General features: G+C 42.0%; 1 long non-coding RNA gene across 3 annotated transcripts in view; it reads right to left on the bottom strand.

Moving 5' to 3' along the window:
* LOC116057392 overlaps window positions 1–23580 on the bottom strand; it is a 135952-nt gene that overhangs the window by 6110 nt on the left and 106262 nt on the right. Inside the window, exon 6 of one of the 3 annotated variants that reach the window (XR_004895692.1) lies at window positions 21339–21574. The exons of the other annotated variants lie outside the window; for them this stretch is intronic. This is a non-coding gene — a long non-coding RNA (uncharacterized LOC116057392). Of the gene's footprint in view, window positions 1–21338; window positions 21575–23580 lie in introns of those variants that run through there. 3 annotated transcript variants of the gene reach the window in all.

Here is a 23580-nt window from a genome sequence, read left to right as displayed (position 1 = left end):
CTCTTTAATAAATCCATGGAAACACTCAATTCCAGCTATAAAATGTTTCCTAGATATAACATCACAGATGCTATGTCCATGTTTTAGTCCATTTCCCTTTGAAACCCCCTGAGAATGGGCCTAAATGCTGCTGCCATCAGTTGTACTGTAGGTCTTAGTGGTTCCTGTGTATGTGCAACAGTTGGGACAATGATAGTGCTACAGAGAGCAAAAGTTTTTCCAAAATAGGCGAATCATGACTCTTTAAATAAATCATATCTTGTTGCTGTATTGCCTTCTCGACTGAAGAGCCTACTCTCGACAGAGCAACTGGTATTGCTTCATACTGTAATGGATGTCTTGTCAGTCTGATAATTGAACATTGTTTAAAAATGTCTGGAAAGAGGTTCTTCAAATGTAATATACTGTCAAAAAAGTCTGACATTTACCGCTGATGTTTTAAATACACGAATAATCATATGTTATTATACCTATATTTTAAGTACAGTATCTCAGCATGGTGTCACATTGCCTCTGCTGGGCCAAATATTAGTGAGAATGAAAAGAAAGCCAATTTTAGACTGTGGATTTTCTTTATCTTTACTGTAATATAAAGCCTAAGTTGCATATGACACCCTAGGTGTTTGTGTACTGTACATGTCTATTCATGCTGATGTTTTTGTGTCTCTGTGAGAACACCACATTATGTTACGGCTTACATGAACCAGATCGTGTTAAAAAATGACATAACCATGTCACCGCAGAGGATGCAGGGAGCGAGCTGTGAGAGCAGGGCTTCATCGGCTCACACCACACCAAGCCTGTCAATAAGAACGACAGGGTTTAAAATGAAACACCCCAGTTAATGTGTGGCGGGAGTGTTTCTCATTAGGATGGCAAGCTGGTTAGCAGGGAATGCCCCGCCAGGGCACATGAAGCTGAAGGCCAGTTTATTAAACAGCGAAACAATGGACTAGAAAGAGGACTCTGTGTGAAACCATCTTCCCTCTTTCCATAACCTGTTTCCATGTCGTCCCTTCAGCCCACTTATCCTATCCTCAGGTCCCCTAGCTGAGCTTCACAGCAGCCCAGGGAGAGGCATGTAAATCTGGCCCCCTTTGAGCGAGCAACAGGCTCCGGAGAAAATAAATCTGCCGAGGTTCACGGTGAGTTCAGCCAAGCCAGAGCTCGAGGCTTTCTCTTTCTTATAAAGTCTCTCTCTGAAACGGCTGCTGTCTCTGTCAATGCATTCTTCTTTCCATCTCCGTCTTTCTGTCTCATTCCCTTCATCGCTCCTTTGCTCTTTTTCCCCCTCAAGTCCTTGCCACGGATTTGGTAATGTCACACACAGACAACACTACAGTGATGTCATTGTTCTGATAAAGACCTCGGGGAGTTTAGAGAGGGGCAGTCCCCTTGCATGTGTTGCGTCTGGTCTGGTTCGGTTCGAGTGTCTGAGTCAATCTAGTTCAGTCCAGTTTGGATCTAGTTTGACGCACCACGATAGGCCTTGGTTTCCCCAACTTTGGGATTGAAACCCAGGAAGTTCTATATAGTGGTAGCCACATGACAGGAGAAATCATGTTTCAGTGAGTCACTCACAAGATAATAAAGTTTGCATTTAGTGGGTTTGGAGAACTACTTTGAAATTTTAGAAAATAAGATCTGTGTGTGATCGTATTTCCAGACCAGCTGTTTTGAACTCATGCATGTAACAGTCAGGATGAAAAATCCAAAGTAGCAACTGCTTAAAGCACTTTGTGATGGTTTGTCATAGTAAAATAACCAGGATGAAACAAAGCTTTTAGCCCAAAGGATTAGTTTAACATCTTGGGAAAAACTTTTATTTGTTTTCTTGCTGTGAATTATATCTCATATCTTCCCTGGAATGTTTAAGTTGGTTAGCTTAGCATAAAGACTGGAAACATAGGGAAACAGTTACCCTGGCTCTTTCCAAATGTGACAAAATCCATCTACATGCACCTTTAAATATCATAAGTGTCATAAATGTGTATAAGTGAGTGTTAGTATAATGTCACCAAAAATGCAACAAATTGTAGTATCAAAGTCTGACCTTTCCAAAGCCTCAGTGCTTCCCAAACTTTTTAGCTTAGCCAAAGTCTCCTTGACACCTCTTGTATGACGTGTGAGCAGTTGAGTTGATTTAAGACTGTTTTAATTGAGTATTTTTTGAGGTTCAAATAGGTAAAACTATCCATTATTTCACACAGAAAAGCAAATATTACAGAAAAGTCTGAATAATGTACACAATTTTGTGTAGCAGAAATTAGATATTTTCATTTTCCAGGTTTGGAACCACTGACTAAATGCTTGTATTGTATTGCTTGTAATGTTTTTTTTTTATGCTAACCTGTAGACATATGCCCCCGTTTGTTAAGATAAATTTGTTTCTAAACATTTATGATTTGGGAATCTGTACAATGTTTTGCTCTTATCATTTGCCTGCCAGGATTGTGATATATCCGCTATTATTAGTTCAGTCAGACAACTCACGTTTGAACTGTTTATTATAAAAGCAGAACATTGTGTTTGGCAGCCAGACTCTGACCTCATCACTCCCTGCAGTTTGGGTTTACATGAGATATTGGGGAGTGATGATAAAGTAGCTTCCTGCAGGTGGATGCTGGGGTGATGGTGGAGCTAACAGCGGGCAGCGATACGGGTGCAGGGCAGCAGCAGTATTGACAAGGCAGAGATGGGGAAATTTTGCAGCTTAAATAGACTGCCAAATTGAGGGGGTGTGTTTGATAAATGATACGGAGAGTGAGGCATGTCACGTGTGTGTACGCAGTGCAGCTCGAGTTGGCTGCCTGAACTAGCTCGCAGGTGTCGCCCCCATTTCAGGTAGCAGATATTCACCCTTAATTGCAGTTGAAGAAGAGTTATTGTTAAAGAATAATTTAGTTTGCAATGATTTTCTTTTGTTCTTTCTGCAAAATGTGTACTTGAAATGGCGGCGTGACCATTCCTTTATCTCAACACTGCAAGCATAATGAACATATGGATGAAAAAGCAGATATTGTTGCACAAAACATGGAGCCATTCTGCCAAAAAATGTGTAGCCTATACTGTTTCCAAACATGTGTAAGTCTAATCTAGGGCAGCATTTACACAAGTTGTTGTTTTAGTAAAATATGTTGAGCTGCAGCACAGAAAGAGACAAGGGCAGTTGTAAAAGTTATGTGTAAAAGCTTCCATTTTCCTTGGCTACGCTAATTTTCCATCACAAATTGTCTGATGTGAAATAAAGTATCTTCTCTTCTAGTAGTGTCTCTTAAGGGAGTACATTTTTTTTTACCCTGATAAGTTACACTGCTATTTAATGGACTCTTTTATCCCCAACATGTACAAACAGTGAGCAGGCTTGGTTGGACACTTGACTGTGTAATATGCTGTCATCTCCATATAGCTCCAATAATGTAAGCAATGCATCACCTATATGTGTTTCAAGGCAAAAAAATAAATAAAACCTAATAAATTAAAAATCCAAATGAATTAAATCTTTCATTCACCATAGAGATAGCATTTGGGTAAGTGTTGTTTACTGCAGGATGCGTCTCAATGGTGGATCATGTCAAGCAGCTCTGTGTTGACACTGCTAACCTGATGTAGCTAGTTATCAGAAAATGGACAGATAGTTTTGAAAAGAAAGAGAAGAAGAAGGAGGAGGTCTGGTCACTGAGTACTTCCAGACCTCTAATGAAGACGGATGTGAGGACAATGTCCACCCTAACCCCTGTGAGCTTTGACCTATGATACATCATAGCACAGAGGCCTAGCTATAGCTAAAACAAAGAAAGAGAGCTTATGCAGAAGAAGACGGCTTTATTTGCACTGGATAATGACATGAGATCCTTTCCAACACATATACAGTTTCACTATCCAGCTGGAAGAAACGTTTTCACACCATAAACCAGCTCAAATTGTGGAAAATATCAGCTTGCAAGTAAACAAGCAAGAAAACAAAGGCTTCATTGTAGCTCCCAGGCAAGATATATGAAGAGAGTCTCTAACCCCGCATGTGTCCACATTACGCTGATATACAATACAGTTCATTATTTCAAATCACTGCTTCTCTGTTTATGCTTCCGCGACAAATTGCGTGAGTAATTGTAGGTAACCGCTCTTTGTCTGTCATTACCTCCGTCTCCTTATCTTTGGGTCTTAGACAAACTTCGATCCTCTGATATTATTGATGTCTTCCCGACAAGTGTTAAGGGTGTCTCAGAGAAATGTGCAGCTCATTCAGCAGATCCTCCTTCTTAATCCCTTGCAGAGAAGAGGGAGGACTGATAAATAGGGGCAAAATGTAGAATTTCTTTTTCCAGAAAAGGTCACAAGGAGTCGATAATGTGATGAGGTGTTCTTTACTTCATGCAGCCTAGAGAAAAGACCTGAAAATGCTGTTTTCTCCTGACTTTTAGAGTGTCTTGCCTTTAATGTCATCGAGTGAAACAAAGGGAAAATTGCTGACCTCATGACAAAGTTGATTCAATCAGGCATTCACGACACACAGTACCTGAGCCCTTACTGAGACCAATGGTCACGTTAACGTACCGCTAACACACATTAATGTACAAACTCATGCACACACATGCATGCACGTTAGCATTACATAGAACAGACTCTGCATAGACCTTTACAGTAACACTTTATGGGGTTAAATAAATAACCAGTTTGTCTGAGATTAGTTGAAATATGGTTAGGAACAATTAAGCAGCACCTTTACAGTGGTAGGGACACACCCATGGTCCGTGGTCGGTATGAACCCATCAAACGGTTGTGGCTACAAAAGGAAAATGGCCCAACATAGGCTTGAAAAGAAGCTTGACGAAGCAAAAAGATGTCTCTATGATGTCCATTATTGAAAATCAAAGAGATCGCTGTCAGAGACAACACTGATCTGAGCACTGCAGCATCACCGAAGCCACAGGGGTTGGAACTGACATAACAAACACAACCAGATGAGCTTGATCCAATACTCTTCAAACAGCCACTAATTTCATGTTGCATCTTTGAGCGTGAATGGCCAACTGTGTTTGTGCTGTGTGCACTCTGACCCCCCGTCCCTCATCCTCATAACCCCCTCCTCATCCTGCCGAGCTCAGCCTGGCTTAGGTCGGCCCACTCAACAGGACAAACTGCAGGCCCCCTAATCAGCTCATTTGGAGCAGATCAATGGCACTGATGACAAGAGCCTAAGCTGAGACTGCAGACCAAATGAAGCCTGAACAAAACGCTCTTCTTAAACGATGGCCTTGGAGCAAATAACCCCCAGGCGAGGGGGTCAGGAGGTTGCTGACCTGGGTGGGTGCGGTGGTGGAGGTGTCCGACTGGGTCTGAGAGGGGGTGTCCCCGCTGGTGGGCCAGCTGAATAAACAGCTGGGAACAAGGCCGGGCTTCAGAGTGCAGAGACACAGAGCTACAGCCATGCAGGCCCAGTCTCAGACCAGGCCCGGGCTAGACTTTAAACCCAGGACAGCATGAGGACAGTGAGCGGCTTTCTCCTTCAGAGAAAAGGCCACGTCTGATCAACACGCATTCCAAAATGAACACATACACATGCAATTGAACCCACGCACATGCACGGAAATGCTTGCACACATCCTCATTCACACATTCTGTGTTTGCACGCCTGCATTCTTGTACGTGCACACACACATGTAGGCACGCACGCACGCACACACACACACACACACACACACACACACACACACACACACACATACACACACACTCTATCTCATGCAAACTCCATGAATTCACATAGCCTCAGTCCCTCTCTCATCTTTAACACAAAAGGCCTGTGTCTGTCTGGATTCTGCTCAAAATAACTCCTCTATCTCCAAGCTATTGATCTTAACTCGTCTGTTTTCTCCACAGGACATCCACTGTTTCTGCTCACTTTATTGCTCTCCAGCAACTCCTAAAAATCTGGCTCTGTTGACATCACTCCAAGAATAGTCACATTCCAGAAACGATTCCATATCTAAACAGTGCTTTTCAAGATGTATGTCTTTTTTGCAAAACTGATTATGTAAAAGCTTGGAACACAGACAGCTGGACATGACTGAAAAGATGCTGTGGTTATTATAGGCTTGGGAAAGCAAGAGTAAAACTACAGCAAGTAATAGAGATTGTCCAGATAAAACAGACATTCATTTGCCATTCCTCCTGCCCTTCTTTGATGCCAAACAAAACACATTTGAGCCTTGATCAGCTCAGGTCAACGTGAGTCGGATTCCCATTTGTATGCGCTCCAGTTCTGGCAAAACCGGGTCACTGGAAGATCTAAAATACACACACACACGCAATCATACATACACAGACAGCCTTGTTTGGGGCAGCGGGGGGCACAAGCTCTGATAATGAGCTGCACACATGAAAGGGTGGCTCCTCAACAGAAAACAAACTTCACTAGGGGAGCCGTTGTTAGCAGGCTGACCTCTGAGCCTCTGAGTGCGCACATTGTCCCCCGATGGATCCCCTCTGACAGCCCGTCACTCATTTCAACTGTCTACATCGACCAATCAGGTCCCAGCACCGGCAACCGTCTGGGAAAACTCTGCCCACTGAGGGGAAAAATTTGGTGTGAAGCCATGTTTAGACAGCAGTGGAAAAATGTTGCTCTGCAGCTTTTACTGAAGTGCAATCATAAGACTGATGATCCTCTGTAATAAATAACCTAAGATAAACAGATCCAGTCAGTGAACTAATTATAAGATTATACTATGATTTATATCCTTTAACTTAAAATAACTTTTCCCAGTTAGACATTAAAGGGTCCGTTCACACATATTGCAAAAAACTAAATATTCTCATTACTTCCTGTGCTAGCCAATGAACACAGTCTTGAATTTTACAACCACACAATAGTCTGGATAATCCACTCATAATCTCCAAAGCAATTATCGAGTCCTAAAAGTCAGTCAGAGCAGTAAGATAAAACCTGACTCAAGTGTTAAATTTTTTGTATTTTAGTGCAGCATTCTGTCTGTCCATTAAAGGTCCCATGGCATGAAAATTTCACTTTATGAGATTTTTTAACATTAATGTGAGTTCCCCTAGCCTGCCTATGGTCCTCCTGTGGCTAGAAATGGCGATAGGTGTAAACCGAGCCCTGGGTATCCTGCTCTGCCTTTGAGAAAATGAAAGCTCAGATGGGCCTATCTGGAATCTTGCTCCTTATGACGTCATAAGGAGGAAGGTTACCTCCCCTTTCTCTGCTTTGCCCGCACAGAGAATATGGCCCACCCATGAGAGAGAGAGAGACATCATGGCTTGCAAACAAGCGAAGCATGGCAGTTGGTCAAGGCCACACCCCCACCCTCCACCTTGCCCCCCCTCTCTCCTCCTCAATAGCATTTAAAGCTACAGACAGAGAAATGGCACATCCTAAGGAAAGCTCATTGTGGGACTGGCTCTAGTGGCTGTAATTCTGCACCAAGGCTGAAAAGAGACTTCAGATACAGTATTAGGGGACCACTAAGGCCTATATAAAAGCATCCAAAAAGCAGCATGTCATAGGACGTTTAAAACTAGTTGATTTGCATTGCCATTTAAAATAAACCAAAGTTTTAAACCAAACAAGTGTTTTTTTGCCACTCTGGGGCAGCGCAGGGAGCTGTAAACACATCACTGACATATTATAACCTTATAAAGATGATAGCGTGAACGTGTTAGCAAACAGATGCAGCAGATGTGAAGCAGCGTTGGCAATCATTTAAGGTTGTGCTCTGGCCAAGAACTCTTGGGTATGTGGATCTTCGGTTGCTTAATGCTCCACCATGTTCACCAGTTAGTCACTAGATTTGTCTGTCTGCCATTTGGTGCTGGGTTTATCAGAGCTTTTTTGCTGAAAGCAGCTGCCTGCTGCAGCTGGAAAGTGACAATGAGAGCTGTGACTTCTTTTAAGTGTCAGCATTTTTCAAGTATTACTTTTTATTTAAGAAAAAAAAGCCAATTAAAACTTTTGACAAGAATGAATATCAATATCGGTGAGTTATAGAAAGTAAAACGAGATGCACGGGTGCACAGCTCCATAAGTGCTCGCCTCTACCTGAGGAGCTGTGCGAGGAATCTCTTCACTGTTCAATCACTGTACCGCTTCACATTGTGAGGAGACAAAGGACAGAGAGGGGGATGACAGGGTGGAGGTTCACTCCTGTTGACTGCGTCTCCAGTTTCAGGTCCTCTGAGGGTGGCCATAGGCGCACAGCGTAGGAGGAGATGGTAGCTGATTGTGTCTGGTGAGCAGGGAGGGGGAGTGTGCGGCCTGAACACTGCATGCAGGATTTTAACATGTCACGAACACCATTTCGAGAATCTGTGTGGATTGCGTGGTACGTGGCGCCAGCATTCCCTCACACACACACACACACACACACACACACACACACACACACACACACACACACACACACACACACACACACACTTCTTTCGCCTGTCATCACTGTGATGCCTCAGAGATGGATGAGATGATCCGTCTATGCTACTGACTGTATCAGTAAGATTTTAGTCTCTGTTTCTAAATGACTTTAAGACCACAATGAAGACAAGTCATTTGACTTCAAATGACCATGGGAAAACAATGTCACAGTGTGAAAGGGGTCGCTTATAGTGATGAACCTAAAGAGAATTATCACCCGAAACAGCAGTTTCACTCGGCCTTATAGAGCTTTATAGCAAGTTTCAGCTCATTGTTTAGCCGTCTGGCCGTAACTTTATTGTTTTGGTTCACTCTCACCGCTCTCATAGCGTCTTCTTTTGGCCGCAGCAGGCAGCTGTTTTCAGTGAAAAAATGTATGAAAGGCCTTATGTTGAAATTCACACCAAGAGGGAGTTACAGCGCACTATACGCATGCAGATAACAGCTATATTTTATTATTTCAGTTCCGTATACACTGTCTGTATGTCACAGCAGTTTATAGCTTCCAGACTGGGAGTGTCATTTTTACACTCCTTGATTGATTACATCTGTGTGGTCTGCTGCTTTAACTTTTTCCCTGTACACCCCTCTCCTACACAAACACAACTGATCATATACTGTGCTCTATTATCAAAGATGAAATCCACCAACAAAAACAAGATGTGTGTTTTCAAATCTTGCAATTCAGAAAGAGACGTGAGGAGTTTCCTGCTAAGACTATTGTGTGTCGGCAAGCTGCTGATTGTGAAACGGGATGACACAGACAACTGCCTCCTCCTCCATCCTCGGCCAAGCTCTACCTGACCCTGAATTTCCCTCTCCACAAGTGTGGACCTCCTTCATTTCACAACAAGTCCTCTTGTGTCTGACTCCTCTGTCTTCAATCAGCACAGTAAAACATGTCATCCTGGTCAGCCACTAACATCTGATTCAGCCGTGTGAGAGCAACTAATCTGTGCCGAATGGATGAGAATACTGAGAGGATTACGGGGGAAATCATTTTCTCCATTGCTGCTGAAACAAAAGTGCTTTTTTTTCTGCGGTGGGGAGCCGGCCCTTTAAGTGTTGATGGTAGATAGGGGTTCTTGTGTCTGCCTCCCATTGTCTTGTTACCTTATAAATCTTCCACGCCGACACCTGATACTTGATATCGTGGCCCATTTGTCACCTTTGTTTACGTCTGGGATGTAGAGTGCTGTCGGGATGGGATGTCGGGGGGATCCTCACACCCCGTGCAAGCCCCCAAGGGTGTGGGTGCTGCTGGGACAGGCGACACTATGAGTGAGCTGTGGGGTCACTTCAGGGTGGAGGAGGGCAGGGATGGACCAGAGAAGTTAGGCCGACACCTTCTGAGCCGCCCTCAGGAAATACAGGTCTTATCATGTCCCAGAGAGAGAAGAAAAATGGAGTTAATGAGGGACTGAAATAGTGAGTAAGTCATAATAAGTGAGAAGGATTATTTTTTAAAGGGACAGTTTACCAAAATTAGAAACTTGTTATGGTATTTATCCATGCAGATGGGTGTGATATCTGCTGTCATTGTAATACAATGCATAGGAATTCATTTGTTGTGCTCAAAGGATTGAAAAAAATGTTTTTTAAAGAATTCTACAACAGCATCTCTTTCCAGGAACAGTGCTCTCTGGATTGCCAAACAGCATCTGAAACCCCCCACATCACCTCTCTTTTTTTTTTAAAGATTATTTTTGGGCATTTTAGGCCTTTATTTGACAGGACAGATGAAGACATGAAAGGGGAGAGAGAGGGAATGACATGCAGCAGGTCCGAGGTCAGAGTTGAACCCCGCACCGCTGCATCAAGGACTAAACTTCTATATATGCGCGCCCGCTCTACCAACTGAGCTATCTGGGCGCACCCACATCACCTCTCTAACACAGAAATGGGTGAGGCTGACATAGATTTTTCTACAATTTGCAGCGAGCAACTGGCCAGGTGTGTGGAGGTAAGAAAGTATGCAGGGTCCCTCTCAAGCTCTCTTCACAAAACAACTACAACCAAGTAAAACACCATGATGTTTACTGTCAACATGCAAAGTGGACAGCCGCCTCCCTAAATCTGACCCATCCTATAGGCTCCTATCACACTATTTCCTCCTTTTACTCCACATGGGTAAGAGTCATCATTTTAATGGCTGCTAGAGGGCTTTGTTACTTTAACCTTTAAACCGCTTTTGGACATTTGCTGATACGACTGATGCCGTCATGTTTCTTAGGGATTCATGGCATTGAGACTACAAAGATACACAAAAGAAAGAGTTCTTTAGGAGAGATTCTGGAGGCAGTGTGGTGCAGCCAGGAGTGGCTATTTAGAACAGTTATAGTATAGTGAGTGAGTTAGCCTTAAGCGTACTTAGGCCGAGATCAGACAGAGCACGTTTGCAGGTTGCAAAACGCGTTTGCTGTGGAGATAAATGACATTGGGTGTTTTTTTCCACACTAAGTTAAGTAGTTAAGTTTTTTTCCACTCAAGGTGTTCATGGCGCTCCTGTAAAAAAATGTGAGGCACTCAGCAATGCAAAAGCACTGAGCAAAACGCTTCACTCTCATTGAAAAGAACAACAAAAAGCCACCCCAGGCTGCTAAAACGCGCTCTGTCTGATTGGGGCCTAACGCTCCACCTACATCCCATACACTAAATAAACTAAATACTTTGTGGTCAACAGTTGTCATAGGGAGAAGTTCCAATGAAAACTGTCCACAGTGATGTCTGGGGAATACCCAGAGTAGCAGGGATATGATTCTGGAAAGAGATATCGCTGTGGAAGTGGGGCTGGTGGCAGAAACGTTAAAGATGAATATCTCAAAACCTGGGAAAATAAAAACAAAGCTACCGGCATGACGAGATATCACTAGAGGTAAGTAACAAGGCAAGCCAACCTTTAACTGTTTTTACTACAAAGTACTGACCATATCTCAGATCTCTACTGTACAATGTGCACGTCCTTGTTTATTCAGCAGCAGCATCACCCCTCCACTCCGTCTTTTGCACTCCATCCAGTCTCAAACACAATAAACCCTCAATGCCAGTGCATCGGTAAATACTCGCAGGCTCTCTGGCATAAAGAAAATAGCCGAGCAGGGAGAAGAAAAGAAAGAATGGAGGAGGGAGGGGAGCAAGAAAAGAAGCAGGGCAAAGAAAAAAGATTAGGCTCTGGTGAAGTACAACTTTTCCAAAGCTGGCTCGGTTCTTGGCAGAAGGCCAGGGAAGGGAGACAATGCAACGCTGTGCGGATCCAGGATTCTATAGACGCCCACTGGAGCATTGGGCTATTGGAAGCAGGGTTAGGGAGAGGGAGGGGGCTAAGCGCTCTGTTTTCCAAAGCCAAGCACAGAGGACATGATGGGGCACTGTGGTGGCTGAAGCCGGCAGGGGAGCATGGTTGAATTGATGCTGCAGAATTAACAGTGCAGTCACAACGCACAGAAAATATTGACCTGACAGACTCCATCGGGGGATGTATAGACTTACTGTCCTGCTTGCCCCCCCTGCCAAACTCCCATCCCTCAGTTCTTATAGCAAACCCTCCCATCACTGAGCCTCCATATCCCCCCCGGCTCAAGTCTCACCATGGCAGCACCTGCTCAGTGTCAGCGGAGAGATGAGGGGACTGAACAATATACCACAAACAATCTGTCAAAGGTCCGTCTCAGTACGTCCCCCGGGCCTTTTAATAAGGACTGACAAGAGGAATACAACAACTGATTTTTGTTTTCCCTCCTCGCTTTGTATTCTCAAGCAGTCTCTTCACTACATTACATTTTCATTCATTTCAATCAGTGTTTCATTTCCTTTTTCTCCTCTGGGCCCTCTTGGCGGTACGTGGAGGTCGAAGGCTAATACTGGAGAAAAAGTGAAAGAAAGAGAACAGAGAAGAGGAGGAGGATGATGATGAGAAGGAGGAGGAAGAGGGATGAAAGACAGAGAGAGAGAGAGAAAGAGGTGCACCCCTCTAAGATCAAAGGCTCTGCCTCATTGTGAGGACTGTACAATAGAGTACTGCATGGAATATGCTCAGACAAACCCCCCCACCCCGTAGGCCAACTGACAACATAGCTGGGAGGATGCATCAGGGGTAATTGGAGGAATGAGTGGGACTGTGTACAGTAAAGTACAGTTATTTCATATATATATATATATATATATATATATATATATATATATATATATATATATATATATATATATATATATGCATGACTACTGTTGCCTGTGGCTAGATGATTCACAGGAGCCTATAATCCTAAAGGTTATGTTCAAATACAACTAATATGCAGTAGCAAACTTCATTAGTTAGTTTTAAACAAGGAAGTGGTGATCTGCTGATTATTAACTGTCAATACAAAATGCTCTTGTTGAACATATCTGCACAGTCAATGTTTTTTCAGTTATTTTCCCTAAAATCAAACGTGTTTCTAAATGATTTCAAGGTGACAAACATTTTTATGGTTATGTTTAGGCAACCAACTAACAGCACTTCTTTTTTTTAAATGTGCAATAACTGATTGTTTTGGCCACATACAACCGTGATTAGGGCAGGTTAGGAAACGATTGTGGTCTTGGTTGAATTTTGAAAGAGTCAATGCTGACTTTAAAAATGAGACGCAGTGAGTTTATTATCTGATGTCTAATCAAAACCATAAGCTTTAGCAATCTTCACCAAGCATTTTAGCAGTGTAAACCTTTAAAGACGCAGAACGGGATCAGGTTCCCAAGTATTGAGATGTATTATAGTCATCAATATGATTTAGGAATCCAAAAGCAAATTTGTAGTATATAAACACATTTAGCAGGAAACAGGATTGACAAGGGACACTTCACAATAAATTCTTGTCTTGACTTAAAAAAACACAAATACTACTGTTTTATTCGCCAGAAAATAAACAACATAAACTATAAAACAAAAAATGAAAAGGATCAAATCACCAAAAATTGTGTAAATGGAAAAACACATCTCTAAAACAAATACAGGTATTTTTAGTACATGATGTAATTTAGGACTATATTTTAAGATAAGACCCTTACAGGGATTCATATCTTTCTATTTCTCTCTCTCTCTGTTGCATGAGTTGTGGCCAGAGTGTAACCACAATCTAGAACACTGCAGTGACATGACATACAATATCCTGCCTTGACACAAGCTGCATACAAAGTAGTAGAGCCGCCCTCCCCGAATCTAAGATGCAATGACAGATAAACCACAGTGTCAAGGCTTGCATACGCTTCATATCAAAAAAAGAAAAAGTCCCCAAAGATCCCCACAGAGGAGGGCTGGCGGTTAAGGGTTGTGCGCTTATAGCTGTAACCAGTGAATGACCTCGAGGCGGAGTTTTACATCCACACAATGGGAAAAAACAAAAACTTCTCAGTGCTTTAAAAGGCCCTATAGCTTTTAGATGTCCCCCTCTTTTCTCATTACTCTTTAGAGTTTCAAGTGCTCAAGTGCACTTGTGATTATTGCCCTCTTGTTAGTTTCTCTTTTCTGCGTTAACTCCTTTTTCTACCTTTTGCATCCCTCCTCCCCCTTCCTCCCCTCCCTCTCTAAGCCTGTGGGGCTTATCTGTGGGGATGAGGAAGAGAGGAGAATGTGGAAGACAGGCACTTTCATGGCTAAGTTGGGAGCCATTAGCCCCCTGTGTGCTCGGCCCTGTTCTACCTCCTCTCTGTATTAATCTGCAGTGACAGCTTCACTGTTTACCAAATCCACCCAGGATCCTGGGGGATGACTGGCCGGCGCCACTCTGCTCCATTAACCTCTGACCTCCAGTGTTACAGCACCAGAGCCAGGCCTGGGGCTCGGGGTTAGCCGGCCCGAGCAACCGGTCGGACACCTGTCTGATGTCCGAGACAGAACTCCTGACACACAGAGACAATCTGTGAACAAAGATGTATCTCAGCTGGATGGTGAAGGATGGTGTCATTTAGAGTTACAGCTCATTTACCTTTTGCCTGCATGTAGTTTACATTTTCCCCAAATGAGAAGATAAAGATGTGGCAATAAAGTTAGGAGATTATTAATTACAGGTGGAGACTTTAAAAGGTGCAGTAGGTAAGACTTATAAAACCAACTTTCTGTCATATTTGCTGAAACTGACCCTGTGTTCCAGTAGAACTACATGAAGCAGGTCATTTAAAAAAAAAAATCCGGCTCCTCTGGCACCACCTACAGCCTGTAGTGTGATTTGCAAAAATCCACAGCTCCCTGTTCAGATGCACCAATCAGGGCCAGGGGGGGGGTGTCTAACAATCAAATCAAGTCAATCACTGCTCATGCATACACATTCATTCTCCCTTGTGGGGGGAGGGGCTTAGGAGACCGTTTTGGGCTTTAGCAGAAAGGGGGGAGGGACTGAGAAGTTGTCGATGTTCACATTTTTTGTCTAAGTCCTGGATCTTCGCAATCCTACCTACAGCACCTTTAATTTCTCTTTGTCAGTGGCAGGTGAGAAATATTTAGGTATTTTAACTGGTCCAGTAACTTCCTGGAATGTCAGCTGGTCCTGGCCAAGAAGTTAAACTGCAAACAGTCATATTTACACTTCAGCTTTTATACGGCTTAGACAGACAGATATATAAGATGTTAATTAGTGAACTTTAGAGGTGCTGGCAGGCTGATTTTGTTAGATTTTGACAGAGCCATTCAAGCTAGATGTTTTCGCCTGTTTCCAGTCTTTATGCTAAGCTAAGCTAACCGTCTGCTACATATTAACTGTAAAGACATGACGGTGGTATTAATGTTCTCATCAAACTCTCGGCAAAAAGTAAATAAGCGCATTTCCCAAAATGTCAAACTGTTCCTTTAATCTTTACTGATGGATTTGGGATTTTGTATGCTGAATGGCAGCATATGGCCTCGTATGGAAAGAGGAAAAAAAGGATTGATCATGTCCAGATGTAAACAATAGAGTGACCTCAAAGAGCCTGACTTAATAAAATAAAAGATATATTATCTTAAATGTAATTAAATATGATTGAATTCCAAATTAAGTAAGAAGTAGTATCCATTACCCTCCACTGTTGGTTCAAAGATGTACAGAACTACAGTCCACCTTTGTTAAATGGTAAGTGTACAGGTGAAGATCATTGTACAGTAACAGTTTTTACTGGGACCAACTAGAAATCCAAGAGAAGGAAGCAGAACTCAGAGTGAGTCTGCATGGAGGCTGCAGTGCTGCTCCTTCTTTTGATAATATCCGTCCACATGCCTTCTGATCCATTTCCCAGGCTGACCGCTGCATGCGAGGAGTATTACATTCCCCTCCTTTAGTAAGTATTTACAATCAATCTCTTTTAGAGTCAGTCTTCTGTGCCACAAAAGAGTCTTGCTCAAGGTTCGTCTTAAAGCTAGACTACTGCATGTAACTTCTGAAAGTTTTTGAATGCTACAAATAGAAATGCAGTATACTTAGGAGTTTTGGTGCTGCACCGTTACTTGGTCTGGTGTGACCAGTAACTTATGGTGGCTAATGTTAGCTAACTTTAGCTATTGCTGTGTCTCTCACATTACCATGGGTGCTTGCTGCCTTTTTGACTGTTACTCTATATTTTATCACGCCACAGATTGTTTCAGTGGTTTCATCATAAAAGTAAAACAAGAAGTAAACACAATGTGCCTGTTGTGCCAAGCAACTGTCAATAACATCTGATGAAATCACGCACGCACGCACACACACACACACACACACACACACACACACCGCCTTTATGACGCAGATTAGCTGTGGTTTTGAGTGTCAAACTATAAACAAAAAATATCTAACCATGCTTCTTTCTGATCTTTAACTTTGATTGCACATTCAGGCATGAATGTGAACTGTTACAGAGAAATACTTAAGTTTTGAAACCACATTTTCATAGGCTTTAGCAAAAGGGAAATGGGAAATATAATATAGCTGTACACTCTATGCACAAGGCTTTGGTTTTGTGATCAGGTTGGTCAAGTTGGGTTAACGTCCAAAAACAAATACAGTTGTCTCATACAATCTCCTGACTTGAATATACTTAGCCTTAAAATGGGTTCTGGCATTGGCAGATTTTTTGAATTCTTACAGTGCCATCAAAGTTTGAGTTATACACTTCTCACCACAAACCTAACTTCAGTAACAGAGCCCTGCAAAGCTGCACCTTCATGCAACTTTGAGGCAGATGACACTTTAACAGAGATAACACAATGTTCTTCTTCACCACTCGCTGTTGTAAAGCACAAGTGCTCTGACTAAGCTTCTGTGGTTAATCTTATAATGTTTACCTTGTGGTTTTACATTGGTTCACTCTGGGCCAAACCGGACAACTGACTAAGCAGTAGTTTCACAGCGTCACACAACAATGTAAATGCAAAGCTCTGATGTTTCTGCTAGTGTGAATCTAGAGCATGTGTGCTCAGCAAAGTAAGAGATGTGTTAAGGTTCAGTTGATGGGAAAAAAGACAGTGAAATAACTTATTGACAAAACTTTCTGATTTCTTTTGTAAGGAGAAAGACACTTTCTGACACAATCATTAGTTTTCAGCGCACATTTCTACACTATGGTTTGCATTTGCTCAGGATGAAGTTTGTCACATAATAAATAAGGTTTAAGGATGACTTCTGCATTCATTATCCTGTTTACGACATAGCGAGGTGCTTCTATCTCAGAAGTATGTGTTCAGAAACTTTCAAAATAATGAGATAAACTAACAAAATGAAAGAAACTGGCATTAGACCAAACATGCAGGCATTAATGCTGATGTCGCAGATCTGTGAGTGTGCACAATGTCACACTGTACAGTCATAACACACACACATTTCTCAGCAGTGTGTTGGCTTGCTGCAAAGAAACATGAGCGCACATGCACGCACACACACACACACACACACACACACACACACACACACACACACTCCTCAAGCCAAGCCAAACACACTCAGTCTTCAGACCAGACATGAGGAGTGACAAAGCACCACGTCCCTCCATCAGCAGCCCGCAGACTCCCCCCCCTCCTCCCCATTTGACCTCGGACCTTGATGACAACACACTGTCATCACCGTCACTCCTGCTAGGTAAACACACAGCGTCTTATACAAAAACTAGCAAACAGACAGAATGGTGTTCTGAAGCTGTGTGTGTATCTTTAAGTTAATGTATGCTCACTTTTATGTCCATGTGGCCTCTTTAAACATTTGGTTTGTTTTTGGTTTGTCCTTTAACCCTGCATTTTATTGAATCGTCATGTGCTCTGGTTTTATCTACTCGGCCCTTTAAATAAATGAGTCCTAAATCCGGCCCTGCTGCAGCAATTACCCAAAGCTCAGTTTGAGCCAATGCACTCTTCGATTTTTCTGCTGAATGTTGAGGAAAAAGCGAGGTTTAGAGCACACAACTGTTGCCAAAAAGAGAATTATTTACCCAAGGTGATGCAAGCAGTGCCCTGCTATTGAACCGCTCTCAGCTATATTTAGAATGTCCTTACCACCAGACCAAAGTGCTGCACTCATCAAGATAACATGAAAGACATAAAATAAGTCTTTTTAAAATTACACACCCCCTTCCAAACCCACTTTAAGTTAACCCTCATCATCATCATCTCTAACGCCTCATGTTCTTGCCGTTTTACCTCATTGCCTCACAGTATCATTAAAGACATTGGGCATAATCTGCATGTGAAATTTGGACTACAAATACAATCACAGCCCTCCTGCTTGCACACTGTGTGACTAGATTAAATATATAATAAACAAATACAAATCTTAAAATCAACTTCATAAAGTCATTTTCTTTGCATTCATTTGATTCCCAATCAAGATACACTGGTAAGAATTGCTTTCCAGTGTTAATATGTACTTAAAAACAGTTCTGAAATGCAAAATAATAGAATTTTAATCATGTGATAAAACATGCGATTAATCGCGATTAACTATAGAAATTCCAACAATTAATCGCGATTAAGAAAATTTAATCGTTTGACAGCCCTAGTTTTTTTTTCCACAAATGGGTGGGTTGGGTCAGGGGAGTAAAGGGTGGGGGGTTGGACGGTGTGCAAGTCAGAGCCTGGAGCCAGCTGAGCGCTCCTCCTCTCCCAGGAGAACGGCCACGCCACGGCCAGCTGGAAACCATTGACAGGAGTTTGGGGTTAGTGAGCAACAGAGGAGAGGGGCTTGACGGAGAAGATCACGGGGCCTGCCTGTCGTAATGAATCCGCTTTCCAAAACCAAAGAAAGACCAGAAACCAAGGAGGAAAAGAACAAGTATGTGTCATATATTTTCATGTTGGGAGAGAGACAGAGAGACAGACAGAGAGCCATGTTTGAAAATCATGAATCACCAGCTGCGTTTCCCGAAAGAGGCCTAAAGAAAAACTAAAAGAAAAAAAAATGGATTTTCTCAAAATGGGATGTATTCATGAACATTTTATGACTTTATGAGTCCAAGTCATAATAAAAACATTTCAAAAATGTACTCGTGTGTGTATAACATTTTTCATAGAACTACTTCAGCACAAAAACAACCTCTGTAGACGTGTAGGATGGAGACATTATGCTGATCTGAGTCATTCAAGCACTTGACACTTAGGCGCAATCTATGAGCAACTCAAGCCTATGTTGAATTATTGCCATTTTTGCTAAGAAAAACTAATGGGGAAGTGGTTTTTGAAACTTTCTCAATACTCAATTCTTGACGGCTGCAAGAAGTATGTGGGTGCACCCTGGTGTTTTGAGTTTATCTTTGACATTTTTAAGGTTGGAATCAAGAACCACTTGATGTTGCATTTTGTCTCAAACTCTGTAGAAGAGGTGTTGGAAAATAAAGTAAGACAAAGACAAGGGAAGGAGGGGAGAAAGAGAGAGAAAGAGACAAACAGACCACCAGCCATTTAAAAGCCCAACTATAAAGACATAGAGGTTTTACACTAAACACGACACAAACACCCTCCACCTGTACCACTTCAACACAACACCACAGCAGCACAGCAGCCTGAGCAGGATGCAGCTTTATCTAGTCAACTCTGATTACTACATAAACAAAAAGAAAGCTGCACAAAAAAATCTACTCCCATGACATAAGGCATGTACTTACTCAACACTAAAACATGCAAATCTAATGAGTGAATAAACAGTTTCTTGACAAGTAAGATGTGCAAGAAACAAAATGGTGCTAGCTTGACGTGAACCCAATCTCCAAATGAAAAAGACAAGATGAAGTTGATTTAGAAGTTCCTCCTCAAGCACCTCCTTGTATACTCTGGGTGTTAAAGGTGTAGACATGACTAAGTCAAACTCGATTAAACTTTTGATATACCAAATCCTAAATTCAAGCATGAAGTATTTTATTTTTCTCCTTGATCCCCTGCCTCTGGGTGCACATGTGGAGAGTCTATTTTTACTGGTTTGCCTGCACCTGAACCATGTGGACAGCTGGTTTCCATTTCCATTGGTCAAAAGGTCAAAAAGAGAAGAAGAACATGGCTTCCCTATTCCATGATACGAGTTTGTTATAGCACCCAACAGCACCCAGAAATCTTGTAATTTCCTCTGTGTGTTCTCTCTATCCAAACTTAATTGTGTTTCAGAATATCAAGAGCAAGCTCGGAGAAGAATTCGGGATTTGGGGGCGCTATTGGCTCATATACTGTAGCATGTGCACCTAAAAAGATACATGTGCTTGAATAGACCCACCCTAACTTTAATTTGCACATGGACTTTCTAAAACCACTATAACTTAAATACAACTTGATGTTTGCAGTAGGCTTTATAGTAAAAGTAATTACATCTTTATGATCTTAAAATATCGCTAAAACAGACAGCTCATGTTGCATCAAACAAGACAACAGTGAGTGTCACGTTATAAAGTGTCGGTTCAGGATATTAAAGCAATAGTCTAACATTTTAGGAAACAATCTAATTAAATATGATGGAGCCAGAATATAATGAGTTGAGCTTAGCGTAAAAAAACGTAAGCACTGGAAACCAGTTGAAGGCAAACTTGTGTGTTGTATTTTCCAAAATATCAAACTTTAAATGTATGTGCCATGTTGCAGTCACTATACTGGGCATCTGTCTACACATTTGTATAGCAGAAGTACACAAGTGTACAGCATGTAATGCATTAACCATCACTGGTAAAGCTTGACATGCCGATGAGTTACTTAGGTCTTGCTCCATTTGCTTTCTCTTTAAGCTGGTGGACTGAAAGTAGAAGATTGCACCACTTTTAGAAACTAATTTCATGTTTGTTTTAACTGCGTCTGTTACTGAAGTCAACAGGCATTACAGAGAAATTCATGCTGTTTCCATCATTGTTCAAGAAGATATTCAAATCCTGAGTTATCGAGACACACTAATCCCACAGCACTGCACACACAGCTAAATGATTACAAGACTGTGATCACAGTGTTTGGGTTTCCTACAGTCATGCCCCTGGGACAGTGGTCACAGCTTGGTGGGAGTCTAGTCATGTTTTTATTCCAATTGGCGTCCTCTCCTCGAGCTGATTAGAAAGTCTGTTGTCCATTACAGATGTTTTTGTGAGGGGGAAACAAAGTAATCCTCCAACTGACTATTTTGGTTTGCACACGACTGCAGAACAACACAAAGATATAACTCGTCTCTTCATGTCATGCTACACTGTACACTAGGTGCACATGTGCGGTTGCGTGTGCACCTGAAACTAGATCTGGCATCCACTGTGAGTGGAAAAATACCCAACAGCAATGGCATCAAAACGAAGTGCACGAGGAAGCTATTCCCCCAGAACTTCAAACTGCTTCATCATCAGTGTCTGTTCAGAGCCACATTTAATAACGTTAGACAAGCTCACCTTTATGACATCATCAGTTTTCACAAAAGGTGATTCAGAAGGAGTGAAGGAGAAAATGATAAGAACATCTCAGCGGTGGGAGATGTAGAATACTCTATACAATATGGGACCTTTAATAAATCAATAAAACAGGATCAGTAAAGTCTTATCTTATCCTATCTCCTACAGAAAATGGAAATACTTTGTACAAGTACCTCAAACACACCTCAGCAGAGAGGAAAAAAACATCTGAACCAGGGTGTAAGCGTCCTCCACTCCTTCCAATGATGCCCTCATTCCTTTATATAATCATTAAATCACGGACGGATGTGAGAGAGGAGCAGCAGCAGGGGTCTGGGAAAGAGAAGAGAGGAAGATGAAGAAAGAAAAAGAAATAAACAGGAAGGTGCAAGGTGTTTTTCTAGCATTGCAGGCGTAGTACGTCAGTAAGCACGAGTCCGACCTGCTGATAATGACGTGAGGTGTTGTAAAAGGCAGATGTTGCTTTAACATTACAAATATGGTCTGTTATTACCATGTGTCTCCATGTGTTTGTGCTTCATAATTAAAACATTTACAGACTGAGAGAGCCGTACTTCTAATCCCTTCCAAAAGTGACTCATCTAGCACTTGTTGAGTGCATGAGAGAAATATTCTTACACTCAAAAGTTTTGCGTATCTAAGTCTGTAGATTGTTCTTACAAAGGCAAACATGAGTTACATGTTTTGCTCCATTGATTTGTTGAGGTGAGAAAACCATTTTTTACCACCACAAACACATCATTAAATCCACTGACACCTGATAAAATACTGTTTCAGTTTGATGCTGGTCAAGAAATGACTCTTTGGCAGCGTAAATAAAAAAGAATGAAATGAAAAAATGTCAGCTACTTAGCAAAATGATATCATAATTCTTTTTTTAAACGATTGTTATTCAAGTTACTGGTTAATACTGTTACAGACTAGATTCTTTGTTTAATGTAGTGATAAATGAACGCTACAAAAGGAGAAATCTGCTTTGACAAGAAAAACAACGCACTTTTTATGAGACTAATACTCAACTTCCTGTGTAGTCTCTGAACTCAGTCTATTGTCACGAGTCTAACTTGAGTTTTTGTGACATGGTTTCCTTTGCTGAGCCAATTCAGCCCTTTTAAACTTGAGCAAGTGGCGAGCTACGTCCACAGGCGTGCAGCCAGCCGCCAGAACCTGAAGTGCAGCACGTATGGAGGAAACTGCTCCAGTTGGAGAAATCGGATCCATCTATGGGGAATATCCCAAAATAAACCCCTCTGTTCTCCCATATCAGGTCTTGTATAAATAAGATAGCACTGCAGGCACACTGCACCATGGGAATTAGCCAATCCAGTCCTGTAAACATCAGCCAATGACTTCTGGCAGGCTGGCCAGCTCTCAGGAGGGGAGGTTCTGTACTGGAATTCATAAATAAATCACTTTTCTGGGAGGATTATGTGTCCACAGTCCCCATCCTCTCGGCCCCCACCCCTAAAAATAAACAGGGCCATGCAGAAATAGCGTAGAGTTTAAGCACTACTACAGGAAATGATTTGGGCATGTTGCTATAATTTGAGGACATTATTTTCATAGCATTTGCATTTTAGTAGGACCCAAACTTTTTTTCAGACCATGTTACACAATCTCCTGTACGATGTGTGACTGTACATTCCCAGTTACACGAATAGAAATAAATAAGTCACCACATCAGAATAAAGGATCCTCTGTAACATTTTGACTGATTTGATAAGAAGCCCACTCACTTTCTCCAAATCTTCAAATAGTTTCCAACACAAAACTGAGGTCAAGTGAGCTTCAGCTGTGTTGCTTGTGTTGCTATCCAGCGGTTGTTTTTGAGGGACTGCTTATGCCATTAACAGGTTCCCAGAGGAAGTAATGCAGCACTATTTAAACCCACTTAGCCAGGACCCTCCTTAGACAAACATGGGGGCCATGTGACAGATGCTGAATGAAAGTTTGGTTTGGAGTAGAAATGGTAAAATAGCTATAATTCAGCTATGATTATGCCCTTTTTGATAATATACAGAATGTCTGAATAAAGTAAGAACTTGATTTGGTGATTTTCAGGTCACAGACGTGTAGGCTTCTATGTTGAAACTGGGCTAAATTTGGTTGAAGAGATAAATGATTTTTGGGTCTGCTGCAAAATCCTTTCAATGACTACATTTCAAACAGCCCAGTCTTCCAAGGAATTGTGTCCACATCAATTCCATGCAGGAAGTAGTGCCCTATATGTAGCGAGGCAAAAAAGTAGGGGTGTGGACATGAAGGTGGTGGATTGGCGTGGAGCCAGTCCAACTTTCATGCAAGGAACTGTAGATCAC

The sequence above is a fragment of the Sander lucioperca genome, chromosome 18, assembly GCF_008315115.2.
Source record: "Sander lucioperca isolate FBNREF2018 chromosome 18, SLUC_FBN_1.2, whole genome shotgun sequence".
In the NCBI taxonomy this organism is placed as follows: domain Eukaryota; kingdom Metazoa; phylum Chordata; class Actinopteri; order Perciformes; family Percidae; genus Sander; species Sander lucioperca.
Note: the sequence above shows the minus strand (reverse complement) of the source record. Positions and strands in the feature narration are given on the sequence as shown.